Raw genomic sequence first — 13,167 nt, forward strand, 5'->3', positions numbered from 1 at the left:
TGTATTCTTATTTAATGCAGTATATCTTTCATAGGGTATATGCTTATATGTTAAAACTATGTTTGAATAATTTATAATTCAATTAAATTATAATTCCATACTCAAATGCCCTTTTTATTAAACATAAGCATGTTAAAATGTATGTTAGATTACACTAAATCTATTAAAAAAAAAAAAAAAAAAGCTTACATATATAAACATCTATAGGGAGTCTATGGAACTAATATCATAATTTAGCATATGGCATATTTAAAACATTACTGTATTAAAAAAGGTTCCTGTAAAGCACCTTAATTGCTTTTAGTTTTTTTTTATTTTTCAGCTATACAGGCACATAAATCTAGTAGCAGAGACCTACAGATAAAAACAACATTACAGGATTTACTTGTCTACATTATCTTCCTTATAGAAATCTGCATATGTAAGTAATCTGTTTGAGAAATCAAAGTGTTAGTTTACTAAACATACGACATATCATCAACTACCAGGATATTAATCTAACCACTTATCTGATTTTGTTGAAACTTGGTTAGGACATTCTTTGGGAGTTTACTTGTTATCGAGAGTTCAGGGAATGTAAGGGTATGTCTCTCTTTGTAATTGGGTTGAGTTTAATACATGTTTTATAGCTGGGATGGAAGCATGGTCAAGGTTCTTAGTCCATATCCCAGGTTATTTCTTAATGAGCTTTGTTGGGTATAAATGACTAAACCTACTTCTGTTCTTTACAGTGAAGTAGAGGGGGTGAAAAGAGAAAGGACAAAACAAAATCACACAGGTCTGCCAGATTGAGAAATAGAGAAAAACATAATTTATCTGAACTCAGGTCCATTTAGAATGATTCAAACCAAAGGTCAGGGAGTAGCCTAGTTGTTACATTTATAAACGAGGACCCTGAAATAAAGCATTATTTATTTATTTTTTAAAATTTTTATATGGTCTATGAAAAAGAGATTTATTTTTAGATTTATCTGTCAAAATATATTAATCAACCACCAGGGGGTGTTCACTACATTAACATTTTGCTTTTGGTTGCAGTAACATTTTGGTCAGATTAGCACTGACATGTACTACCACACCGAAGTCATGTCCAAGCTGTTCTTGGAAAGTAGTCTTTCAGAAAAGGATAAGAGCAACTATAAATCATTGAGAAGCATGGAAGATATTTGGAAATAAGAAATAGGCATGTGGAAATTGTTAAGATATTATAGGCATTTAAAGTTATTTAGCTAAGTGTTACATTTATAGTAAAACAGAAACAGTAGGTTAGAGAATATTGATTGCAACATTTCTTCATCTTGTTCACCTGATTAAAGTATTAAGGTCACTTTTTGTTAGTACAGTATTTACAGAAAATAAATAAATTTCCCGTGCTTTCACTCTTCTTTACTACACTTTCCTATTCTTTAACAGTAGTATAGCACAGTTATTAAAAGGGCAGTTATTTAATTTCAAGTTCATTTCAAATTGTTCTTTTCTTTTTAAAATGATGTTTAGTATTTTGAAGGACCTTTACTGGACGGCCTCTACTCGGATTCATGGTGCAACAATGAGATCCTAACGAAAGCCTTCTTTATTATGTAAATGTGCTGCTGGGAGTTCCACGCATTCAACAAGTCAAAGTGCTTAATAAATCCTGTCCTTTGCATTCTAGTTTTGTCTCAATAACTCAATGTTTTGATTCATACATGTCTGAAGAAGAAGATAAATCACTGTTTGGACCGAAGAATGAGACAGCGCGAGTATTACTGGGGATGCAATTAACACCACCACTAGCTAAATCTTTTAATAAAATCAACTCAAGCGGCAAAAGTGTAAACAAGTAGCTTGTACAGTCAACATAATGCCCAGGTACCCTCTACCTATATATAATGTTGAAGTTTAAAGTCAAAGTCTGAATGCATTTAGCCATACAACATAAAAAGCTCCCCAAAGCTTGGTTCACATTTGGGAGGACTAGATACATTGTAAATAAGTGTTTGTAGTTTTTAGAACACTCTGGCAATTAGATAGTTGATCTCAATGACTCTGCTGTTTTTTAAACCCACTCAGCTGGGAATATAAGGCTCTCAGATCTGTTTCGGAAAGCCATTGGAGTATGATAGCTACTTACAGCAATGGAGGGTTTTGCATGAACCTTGGTAGCACAAACAGCAGGAGTGCCAAGTTGATTAAAAATCTCAAAGACAACCTGTGGCTGTCCAGAGCAACAAGAGCAGTCTTTGTTGACTTCTCTGCTTACAATGCTAACCTTACCCTTTTCTGCGGGGTCAGGTAAATACTTGAAAAAGAAATGCATGGTCTGTAAGCTAAACAATTATATATTTTGTTATAACAAAATAAAGCAGGTTATGATATCAAATGTCTAGACAAAACTTCCTCAATATTTGCCCTGTTTATTGTACGCAAACCCTGTTTATCTAATCAGATTCAAGCCACACATTGCTGCATATTTAGATGTATCTATATACCTTAAGCTTTTATACTCTCCTCTTTTCACTGTAGTTGCTTTGTATTTTTAGATGTTAAATGGGTCAATTAATCACCCATGGGGAAAAGAAAATGAATTGAAAGTATTAGGGCAGCAGTGTTGAAATGACCACGGTTGAAAGCTTTCAAATTTGAAAAATATTTAACTATTCATCCTGGTGTAATCTACTTTGCTAAAGCTTGTCATAGTTGAGTCCTGTGATGCTGGATATAGTTTTTCTAGGTTAGTGGCGGAGACATCAGCCAATGGAGGGGTCCTTACATCCTAGGAGTTTTACTCAGTGAAGCATCTCTGTTACACCTCTAAATATGATTACTTCCTTGCATTGTGCAATGTTTTATTAATTCTATTCATTTTTGCCCTTTTCATCCAAGAGTGTTTTGACACTCTATAAAACAAAATGGAACTACTTCAAAAATGGTTGGAACTGCGTAGATGTGCTTTTAGTTTTGGTAAGTATATACAGTATGACATAAAAAACTATAAATTGAATAATCTTTTGATAAAGTGAAGCATGGAGTCATGAATACAATACATCTTATTCTGCCAAAAATGTTACAGTGCTTCAGCTGATCTGAGCTGATCTCTATAAAGTATAAAACCAGAAAGAATGAATGCATTTTCTTATATTTATCATTATTTAATGTAATGAATCTTAAAATCAATTTGATTTATCGTAAAAAGTACAGTCTTTACTGAGTTTTATTTGTTACATACGTAGTTATTTAAGTGTATGATTAATATTTATATTAATTGTAGAATATAACACCTATAGTACAGGTACTGCTGTGTTCAATTATATAATCAAGCCCGGTTATCCGCTAATGTGATTGTGTTTATAACTAAGATTATTAATTGTTACTTTTTTCTTTCTTTTAGCTTTACACAGTTTCTAGTAATTCTTGGAGAAATCAGCTTCAATGAGCTTGAGCAAGCAAACAGGATTCTGGGGCCGATTTATTTCACAACCTTTGTGTTCTTTGTATTCTTTGTGCTTTTTGGTAATTCTCTTCTTTGTTTTTTTACAAGGGGTTGGAGACAAGAAACACCTGTCACAGCACTGTCAATATGGTGCGGGGCCCCTATAGGCAGCCAAGGTGGCATTGGTTAAAGTGATTAAATTATTCTGGAATTTGTGATGAAGATAAGAATTAGAGGGTTATTTTTTTCAGGGAAGTCAGAAATCAATAGCAGAGTTTTCTTTTCCCAAATGGCCCACAATATCTTACATTTTGTTCATGTTTTTCGGTGTGAGGCTAAAAAAACACACACACACACACACACATTTGTAATTCGTTAGGAATTCTTTAATGCTGCAGCCTTAAAAAAATAAAAATAATTAAAGAAATATTCCTAAGACTACAATAGAGCTCACTGATATTGAGTTACACTTTTATAACCTAGTTTTCCTTCTTTATAGAGCCTGTTTCTAGCTATTATTAATGATACATGTGTAGAAATTAAATGTGATCAGTCACTTCAAATTACAGAGTATGAAATGAGTGATTTCATCAAGAAGATAAGTATGTTTTGTTAAATAATTTAAATATACATTTCTTATGTAAATATTCTGCTGCTAATTTTTTTTTTAAATCCACATCAAATTAGCAGGTTTATATGATCAAATTAAAACATTTAAGTACTTAAGTAATTGCATATAAACGCTTTGAATGTTCTGAAAAAAAGATATTAATGATTTTCTTATGTTTCAGACTTGCAATACAACCCTAGTTAAACTACAGCTTAAGAAGAAAAGGCTGGTATTTTTATACAGCATAATTTATAATGCATTTCATCAGTATTGCAATAAAAATATTCCACAGACTAAATTCAAAGGTAAAACTGGTGGTACAATGGTAGTCTTTGAAAAGTTGGCAACCTTTCACTGCAGAAGATAACATGTTTTAACAAATAAAGCATATTTTCACATGTTTGTTATATATTTGTAAACTGATGTTTTACAATTAGGCTTGGATTTATGTTTAATGGTCAGTTAGAAGAGATGTCAGACTTCAATTGTGTTTTTACAGTAAATGTAAAACAAAATTGGTCTATACAAAAAGGTAAATGTTGTAAACTCCAACAGGAAAGGCTATACAGAAGAAACTAAAGAAATCTTTATGAAGTAAAATGTAAACAGAGATAGAAAACTGAGCCAGAAAGACATTGACACTATGACAAGTGTACTTGAAAAAGCAAGAGGTATACAATTTCTAACTTAATTAGATTTTCATTCTCCTGTGACTGCCCAGTATTTTTCTCTGATATGTGTAGACGGATTTGTATACACCAGTACTTCTATTCAGAAACAGGGTTATAGACTAGTGTTTGCTATAAGTTAGTGTACAGAGTGCAGTTTGAGGCACTACCATTATTATTTCTGCCTGTGTCACCATATGACTTTGCTTGGAAGGACAAAATGCTTTTAGTGAAAAAGGCATCTTTTTGGTCACAAAAATACATGCTTTGGCACATATTTGTAATATACATTCCTCTCTTATGATTGTAACATTGAAATGCATTTTTATATGCAAAGTATTGTTTATTGTATTCTCCATTAAAAACAAAAACAAAAATACTTGTGTGGCAAAGCGTAAGCCCTGCACATGGGGAACTATGTAGTTTATTGTACGTTTTTGTGTTAATTGTTAACATGTTTATTTGATTAATTGTTTAGCTGCTGTGGCTCTCCGCCGGGGACGATTACCAGTCTGCGTAGAGAAGCAGCTGAAAGCAATCAGCTGTTCCAGCAGGCGGGTGGGCGTGTCTCAGCGGAGAGTCAATATAAAAGCATGGCGATCGCTGTGATCGGGGCTGTTGCAAGGCCTGCCATTTTCACGCCAAATTTGATTTATAGTTTATTGTACTGTGTTTTATTTTGCATTTTTGTACAGTTTGCTGTATTAGTCCTCTGTGCGTTACCATCGCTGGTAACGTCACATGACCACCTTTATTTTACTTTCGTTTGTTATTTGTTTGTGAATAAAACCCGTGTGCCTGTGCCGGCGTTTTCAACATCCCAACACCACGTCTGTCTCTCTGTATGCTTGAACAGCGTCTACCCACACGGGTAGACGCTTAAATAAACAAAAAGAACCCAGCTAACTAGTAACCCTTTATAAGGTACATCTGGATGCCTGCAAAAGCGCTTACGGCATTTTTTTTTAAATCATCTGCTACTTTCTATTGAATCCACACAGTCCTTTTATTTTTGTGGTATAAGTGTATGTCTTTTTAAAGTATGGTCTGGCCCAACAGCACTCTGTCCTGAAGAAAGACAATGAAAAAAGGACAGACACTACATACAGTGGAAGGGGGATCTCCCCCATTCCTGAATTTGTGTCTAGGCAAGATCAGCAGTAAGTTTCACTTTGAAGGGTGAGTTTCCCTCCTTATACTCGTTCACTGTAACTCAAGCATGGCAAAGTACTGTATAGGAAAACAGAGGACAGTATAGTGAGAGCATCATGAATTGTAGGTTGAGTGTAGTTAATGCACAATAAATTCCTAATATGGGAAAAGTTTGGTAAACTGCATAAATTATGAGGGATCTTTACAATTTAACTCAACAATTTTACTTTGATCCTGCCATATTTTTTTTACATTCTTTTTCATTCACTTTGGACCTTAATTATAAAGAAATACTGTGTAAGATTGTAACAGGGATTCGTTACATGTGTGGGTCATCCTTGAATAATATTGAATCAGACACAGAGCAGTGGGTGTTGACAATCCGCACAAGCGTGCAGATTTAATTAACACAGATGCTGCTACTAGGGTACTAGCAATGGTAGCCCTAGTGTCAGATTTAATAAAGAAAACAAAACAAAGCTAAAAATAAGTTTGCCACAGAAGGCGAGCGCTAGCCTCATTAAGAGACGACCCGCTCCAGGGAGCTACTACACTACGAAACCTTCTCTATACTGTTTGGGACTAACATCCCCTAAACTAACCTACCGCTGTTGCTCCCAAAGTCCCGGCCTCACAGCGACTCCGGGTTGTTGTGACGGTTCTAGCTGAGCAGAGTCTTCGCAGGCACTGTCTTTGTTAATTCTGCAGAGCGGACGCTGTCCCCTCAGTGTAGCATGGTGGTGCAGTCGCCTCGAGCTGTGGCGGAGGTGCCTTTTGAGACTCGGGTAGCCTCCCCGGCATGCCCCCCAGCCAATCCGGACCTCCAGTTCATCTCAGCACCAGACAAGCCTAACTGCTCAATTGATTCCCCAGAAACGCTTCTCCTGTTCTGTGTCCAAGCTGCACGCATTTGCGCAATAACCAGCAACAGGACCCTGTCACAAGGATCATTAAGGTCTTCTGCATTTATTGGCAAGTTTTTGCTTCATGAGTATGGCTATTTAGTTTTTTGATAGTTTGTATAATTGTTATTTTACCTGTAAATTGTTTGTCTGTGCTCTGTGAGGCTCTCCGATATCACTTTTTTTTTTATCAGAATGTTGCAAGATTTCATTTTTCCTTTTGTCCCTAATGGAACAACCACGCGGCTGTAATTCCACCAGGGGAGCCACTCCGGGACCCCGTGGCAGGCATTTCTAATTTTTTAGTTTAATCCATTGAAGATAGTGGCCTTCTATTGCCATGGATTTAATCAAAATGCTGGATGTGCTAAAGCCCATACAAACTGGGGTTCACATATCTTATAACATTAGCTTCTCACGTGAGTACCAGCAGAAAGGGTTTGGTACGCACCAAGATTAGGGGTCTTCATTCAAGTCGCTGTCTAGCTCCACCTCCTCCTCCGGCAGTTCAAACAATTGGGTTGGCACTGTCAGAGACCGCAACAATAGTTCTTGAATGTTAAGTAGGAGTTCAGATTGGTGGTTATTACCATTTATGTGAACCCCTGTATATAAAGCATTTTTAAAAGTATAATTACATCCATTTTCTGTATTCAAGTCATTATAAATGTGGCGTATTTATTAATCGCTTTTGTGTAGGATGGTGAAACATGTTTTCCAGTTGAAGGATTGATTGATGAGATTACTGTACATTCATGAACAATAAACTACTTTTACAGTTAAATTCATTAAAATCGATAACAGCGTTAGAAAGTCGTGAAAAGGATGATTGGGGACTTGTAAGTTATAAAATCTCTTCCAATACAAATAGTTTTGTTGAGGGGGTATATCATATCTAATGCAATCTAATAAAAGCGTTTCAGGCTGACATTGTCAGCTAATGTACACAAGCCTTTAGTGTGGGTCAAGTACTACAGTATGACCTGTAGCAGGGCCATTGAGAATTTATGCCTCACAGACTAACCGATAGCTCCTTTATTACTAGAACTTAGATACAGATCAAGAGAGAACAAGCATTAAAAATGATCAAAAAGCAAAGAAATTGTTTTGTATTGGCAGAGATTGACAGGATTGTAATTGGAGTGCCAACTGTACAAGTTAAATAATTTATTCCAAATAAAATCAAAAAACCTAATTACATTCTACATTTAGTCATATGCCTTGTTTCCATCTGATATTTGGAGGTGAAAATGATTTGAAATCAGTCCTGTTTGTTTCTATCGGCAGCAGACAAAGATCAGAGTTTTTTGGATGGCAGGTGTTAAACCTCAGACCAGGAAAAATTAGCTTCATGTAGAATGTCAATTCATTTTAATACCAGGTAGTTGAACTTGAACTTGTAATAGCAATCCTAAATTAGCTCAGGTGTAACCAGTTGCCTTCAAAATCACACACCAAGTTAAGTGGCCTCCATCTGTGTTAAATTGTAGTGATTCATATGATTTCAGGATAAATTCAGCAGTTCCTGTAGGTTCCCTCTGCTGGGTAATGCAATTCAAAGCAAAGACTCAACCAGGAGCACCAAGGCACTTTCAAAAGAACTCCGGGACAAAGTTGTTGAAAGGCACAGATCAGGGGATGGGTATAAAAAAAATATCAAATGCCTTGAATATCCCTTGGAGCATGGTCAAGATGGTTATTAAGGAGTGGAAGGTGTATGGCACCACCAAGACCCTACCTAGATCAGGCAATCCTTCCAAACTGGATGACCGAGCAAGAAGGAGACTGATCAGGAGAGGTTACCAAGAGGCCAATGGCAACTTTTCAAGAGCTACAGGCTTTTATGGCCAAGGCTGGTCAAAGTGTGCATGTGACAACAATATTCCAAGCACTCCACAAATCTGGCCTGTATGGTAGGGTGACAAGAAGGAAGCCATTACTCAAGAAAGCCCACCTTGAATCCCGTTTGAAGTATGCAAAAAAAAAAAAAAAAAAAAACATCCAGGAGATTCTGTAGCCATGTGGCAAAAAGTTTTGTAGTCTGACGAAACTAAAATGGAACTTTTTGGCCTAAATGCAAAGCGTTATGTTTGGCGCAAATCCAGCACCGCATCACCCAAAGAACACCGTCCCTACTGTGAAGCATGGTGGTGGTAGCATCATGTTATGGGGATGTTTCTCATTGGCAGGGACTGGGACACTTGTCTGGATAGAAGGGAAAATGAATGGAGCAAAGTGCAGAGAAGTCCTAGAGGTAAACCTGTTGCCCTCAGCAAGAAAGCTGAAACTGGGATGTAAATTCACCTTTCAGCATGACAACGACCCAAAGCACAGAGCTAAAGCTACACTGGTGTGGCTAAGGAACAAAAAGGTAAATGTCCTTGAGTGGCCAGGTCAGAGCCCCGACCTAAATCCAATCAAAAATTTGTGGCATGACTTGAAGATTGCTGTCCATCAACGCTCTCCATGGAACTTGACAGAGCTTGAACAGTTTTGTAAAGAAGAATGGTCAAATATTGCCAAATCTAGGTGTGCAAAGTTGTTAGAGACCTATCCCCACAGACTTGCAGCTGTAATTCCTGCCAAAGGTGCTTCCATCAAATATAAACTCAAGGGGGTTGAGACTTATCCAATTATGATCTTTCAGTTTTGTGTGTGTGTGCTGGTCAGTGTGGAGTATGTTGTGTAGATAAGAGGAAAAAAGTCCTCATGAAATTCTGAGGCACGGACGCAAAAATGTGAAAAAATTGTTCAAGGGGGTGTAGACTTTCTATAGGCACTATGTATGGTCTTGTATTTTATCAAATCATAGTCACATTACAGCTCAGCGTGTAAACAAATATGAGAGCAATACAGTATTGTGCAGAGTAACAAAGAAATGGATATTACTACTGAAGTTTGGAGACCACTTGGTCCACGATTTCATGACACATGAAGTGCTTTTTATTGGTGAGCCACTTAAGACACATTCTTATTCTTATTTAATGATTTTATAGTTAGTTGATTATTAAGAGTACTATAGTAAAATTGTATTGCCCAGATAATGATGTGTTACTATTACAAGACAGAAAAAGATTACAATAAAATATTTAGTACAAAATACATATTAGCTAATGGAAATGGTCATGAATAGTAACTTCTGTAGCTCACACCTGAATGTAAAAAAGGAAAGAAAGGAGAACACTGCTTACCGCAAACCGTAAACAAATAATCTGCCTTATTAAGGCAAGCAGTAGAACCTTATCTAACCCCAGCTTAACTCCTCTTGTTGTCATAATTAAAAACATATTTTAGCAGGTGATACCTGTCACAGTGGGTATTAACAATATTACATTGTTTTTAAAAGATGTTTCATATTTTGTGCCTTTGCTCTTCCATTTCATTCCGTTACAGAACAGCCAATTCCTTAATTATTTTATTGACCCTACTGAAGGTCAATATGAAGGATCTGGTTTGGAAGAAGAGTTGCAAATGAAAGGAATGAAATGGAAGAGCCAAGGATGCCCACTAAGCCACTGTAGTAGGAATAGTTATATTTCTGAAGTCAAGAGGGAATCTCTGCCATAACATAGCTCTGCTCAGAACGTGATTCTCAAAAGCTTTCATCATTACTCAATACCATATCTTTTGAAATCCTGACAATATTCAGGCCACAAGGGCTATTAAAAAGATTTGCAGAAGCCCCAACATTATTTTCAACAAGAGGAGATAGAAATAACTTAGTATTGTAGTTAATACTATTCAGCAGTTGGATAAGTTGTTTAATATTCAGATGCTTTTTGAAAAGATCAGCAATTGATATACAATAAAATATTAACCAAATATTTTGGGTTTTATGGTTTATAAAAAAGTGGCTGCTGAACTTAGTGCCAAGAACAGTTCCTTCCCAATAATTCAACACCTTCATATTGTTTTACTTATTGGTTTGGCACTGATAAAAGCACACAATTTAATTCAATTCCTATAACTTTGTCCCCATATACAGTGTACTAAAGTACATGTTAACCCCCCTTATATCTGTAATGGATAGCCCTTTTTAACTCTAATTGTTTAAATTCCCATCCCTGAGACAAACAATGTTGATTGTCAGGGGCAGAAAGTAAACCAAGTTTGTTTTTTAATGGTGTGGACTTGAGAGGTTAGCCCATTCCTGTTCCATGTTGTCTCTAGGCAATGGTGTTCAGAGGGCTATAAAACAGAAACTATATTTGAAGCTGGTGTGCTTTTGTTCATTTGGAGGAGATATCACATATTTTTTCTTTATTATTTGTGAGAAGCCAAAAACAGCAGCAGCACAAAAATGTCTGTTCTTATGTGTCTAGTATGCTTACATGTGAAACACCATGGTTGACATTACTTGATGCATACATTCTGTTAAACACATATCTAACTTGAATGACATTTTTTTTTTTAAGTAATCTGCTATCACAGCAGCAACCATCAACAATCAGCAGGTAAACGGTTGTTCAAGTAGTAACCACATCAACAACAATGATAAAATATCATGAAATGAACATTGTGAGATCTGTTCAATTGATCTAAACAACAGCAGATCTAAATACTTCTACTATTTAAATAATTACAGTTTGGTATATATGTTTACAAACACAAATGAACTAAAGAGACTAAAATGCGCGGTTGGATGCTTGATTTTCAAACCTGGTGCACTTTATTGAATGTTAAACAATAAGATCCACCGCCTTTTAAATCAATGGAATATACCCCTCTATGTTCATTTTAAGGAAACCTGCATTGACTGTTGCCTTAAATACATAAAAACAGTTCACCCTTTTATTCATATAGTAATAGGTTTCTTGGCTTATAAAAGCAAGCACATTTACATGTAGTAATGAACACTCATAATGAGTCATTATAATTTCCAATATAATTTAAATCAGAAACTCAAACTATTTAAACACAATGTCTTCTAGAATTAAGGCTGAAAATATTAGAATAACTAATGTAAATACAATAATAATAATAATAATAATAATAATAATAATAATAATAATAATAATTATATTTGAAATAAACATATATCACCCTGTGGAAGGGGTGTGGGTAATTCACTGACTAGGAGACAGACAGGTATACTTGAAAACACCACACAGGTGCCCAGTTTTATTTGCAAACAGTTCTTGCTTTTTCCGGCAGAGGGCACTGTTGACCATGGGCTGCCTATCAACGATGATAGACAGCACCATGGAAATACCACAGCTGGTACGTGAACAGCAAGTGCACTCGCAGGTGCTCAAAGAAATAATAATGAAAACAGAAGGCGAAAAGAACAATGGAAAATAAAACAGTAATAAAACTACAAATAAAAGGTGCTGCACTCGGTAACGTTGTCCCGGTCGCCACTACCCGCACGACCCGGCTCACCGTCCTACTCTGTAGGCTAACTAGCCTGTTCTTTCACAATATGCCGGGGTCTGCCCAAGGGTTTCTCTCTCTCTCTCTCTCTCTCTCTCTCTCTCTCTCTCTCTCTCTCTCTCTCTATGAAACTCTTTGTTTCGCCTGATTCCCGGTTCTGGATCAGAGCTTCCGCACTCTCGTTGCGTCTAAGTGGGCAGACCTGAGGAAACAGCAGAGCATTTTTTTATAGGGCTAGCAATCTGCCAAGACTTGCCTCTCAGCCATTCAGAGAGGAGGAAAGTCCACACACACACTTTCCCACCTCCCCGTGTCACTGCCATGACTCACAGGCGGTTGTTGGACGACTGTCGCCCTCTTCCTGCAGCCCGTGAACACGCCAGCAGAGTCAGCACAGATCTCTCCCTGTTACACACCCTTAAAAGCAATCATCTCAGAGCACTTCACAATTAATAGTACTGCAATAGATAAACAGATTATGCATAAAAGAAACACAAGGAGATAAAACAATCAGAAAAATCATAAAAACACCTTTCTAAAAAAGTAAGTCTTTAAATTAACTTTAAAAACACTCACAAAAAAGCTGAGTCCCTGATCGCTAGTGGAATAGAGTACCATAATTTGGGAGCATGGGAACAGAAGGCCCTGTCACCCATAGAGATCAGGAAAGCAAGCGGGACACACAGCAGTCTGAGATCAGCAGAGCGGAGGTTGCGAGTGGGAGTGTAAAAAGATAAAAGATCTGACAGATAAGTCAGAGGTAGGCCATGACGAGCCTAAAATCAATTCTAAACCTGATAGGCAGCCAGAGCAAGGTCTCCAAGAGAGGAGTGATGTGTTCTTGAGCAGGACCAAGACAAAATTCTGGCTGCAGAATTCTGAATGAGTTGAATTTTAGTGAGGATGCTATCAGACACCCCAGCAAGCAGGGCGTTACAGTAATCATTCCTGGAGAAAACAAAAGCATGAACCAGTTGCTCAGCTGCAGGTAGAGAAAGCATGTCACACAGTCTAACAATATTTCTAAGGTGAAAAAAGAAACCTTGACAG

Source organism: Polyodon spathula, chromosome 22 (assembly GCF_017654505.1).
Source record: "Polyodon spathula isolate WHYD16114869_AA chromosome 22, ASM1765450v1, whole genome shotgun sequence".
In the NCBI taxonomy this organism is placed as follows: Eukaryota; Metazoa; Chordata; class Actinopteri; order Acipenseriformes; family Polyodontidae; genus Polyodon; species Polyodon spathula.